This window comes from Accipiter gentilis, unplaced genomic scaffold (genome assembly GCF_929443795.1).
Source record: "Accipiter gentilis unplaced genomic scaffold, bAccGen1.1, whole genome shotgun sequence".
NCBI classification, from domain to species: domain Eukaryota; kingdom Metazoa; phylum Chordata; class Aves; order Accipitriformes; family Accipitridae; genus Astur; species Astur gentilis.
Genome location: NW_026060956.1, coordinates 1,067,748 through 1,069,433, shown reverse-complemented (window position 1 = coordinate 1,069,433; position 1,686 = coordinate 1,067,748). Strand labels below are relative to the sequence as shown.

At 52.6% G+C, this 1,686-nt stretch overlaps 1 long non-coding RNA gene across 1 annotated transcript; it reads right to left on the bottom strand.

The window, feature by feature from the left end:
* On the bottom strand, window positions 1–1,417 carry LOC126037179 (uncharacterized). The gene is made up of 3 exons (XR_007505544.1): window positions 1,384–1,417; window positions 764–832; window positions 1–68 (listed from the first exon to the last, which is right to left on the bottom strand). It is a non-coding gene; the product is annotated as an uncharacterized LOC126037179 (long non-coding RNA).
* Between the last annotated feature and the right edge of the window lie 269 nt (window positions 1,418–1,686).

The window sequence follows — 1,686 nt, the reverse complement described above, 5'->3', positions numbered from 1 at the left end:
GCCTTCTATGCAGTAGTACCAGAAATCTTGATGATCCATAGCATTTGTGCTTCTCTTGCCATCCGCACCTGGAGGAACAATTCTGTGCATTAGTGTGTCCTGCACACTGCTGGTAATCTCACAGGAGGTCTGACATTGCCAGGAAGTGTTCTTTCTCACTTTGTTAGCATCTCTGCACCCGCAAACATGCTGGGGCTGCAACGTTTCCTTGGTTTCAGTAGAAGCAAAGGAAACTCTCAAAGCCGTTGCAAATTAATGCACTCTGGAGCCTCTCTTTCTCCTCAGAGCTTTGCTTACACTCTGGTACGGCCGTAATCCAGTTTTCCCAGTGTCACAGGTTTGCTCCCCCTTCTTGGCCACCCGTCACATTTGCACACAATTTCTTCTGCGCTCACCCACCTTCACTCTCCAAGGCTTGCTAGTGGTGCTGCCTGGAGGCTCTCTCTGGCCCTTTGGGACATGTTGTGCCAGTGAACAGGACTCATGAGGCCAGATGGAGAGCATGTGGGGGAGCGCAGCTGTTTGGGCAATCGTTCCTTTGAGCAACACAGACAAAACCCATCCCTGCATCAGGAAGTGCCACCCCCAGCTCTCTCCCCAGCCCAGCACCCACACCCCGAGGGGATGGAGTCAGGTCCTCTCAGGAGACACCTGAACCTCGTTCTCCCTCTTCGCCTTTTCTCCAGCGCGGGCATGGCCTGCATGCCCCCAGGTTTCAGGACTTGTCTCCCCCCTTATGGCCCCCTGCAAGACTGCTGATTACCTGCATTCTTTGGAGAAAATTGATATCTCCTGGTGTGGTGGGCTTCTCCAGGGCTGGACAGCACTGCCACTGCCAAGAATCAGAGAAAAGGTAAAGCCTCAGTATGGCTCAGGCACAGAAGGTGCAGGAGGGTGGCACAGGTTCTCTCTAAGCCCATGCCCGATCCGCCAGTGAATCCCTTTGGACCTCAGTTCACAGGAGGGATCCCCCTCTGTGGGGGACTCAGGGCAAGCTCTGGGATGCAGGTATTGCAGGAGGCACATTCAGTTAAGAGTTGTATTTCCCATCATCTGCTGAGGGTGGTTCAGATGGCCTCATTCCCAAAACGGCAAAGTTCTGAAATGCCTGTGAACAGGGTGCGGTGGGAGGTGAGCATCTCACTGCACCCACACAGAGGGTTCCGAGTGAGTGTCTCTCTGGCACACCGATGGCAGTAACCTCCACACCCCAGAGATGACAGTCATCCTCAGAGAGCCGTTCCTGGCTTCTTTTAGAACACTCGCTCTGTACGAATAGTTTGGCTGCTGACAAGATGTGCAGTAGCGGGCACCAGGGGAAGAGGCTGCAGACACACAGTGATTTTGATTCATGACACTGGATGACTGAAGGACAGCAATTACCTGGCACGCCTGTTGATTGAATTGCCCCTGTTTTTTCGTCAGAGGCTGGCACTGCGTGACCATCTCCGTCCTGAAACGCCTCCTTCTCCACAGTCTCAGGGTCCACCTCTTTAGAAAGAAAGTGGCTCGGTTTAATTAGAAGTAACCGTTCCTCATCAGGAACGCGGTATCTTCAGGAGGCAATACTTCTCAAAATCCATTAATGACGCTTAGAAACAAAGCCTGGGCATTTGGGGGTGCACCTAGTCACTAGTCCAAACAGCGTGTCATTCATGGAGAAAAATTTAAGCGCTAGACACTTTC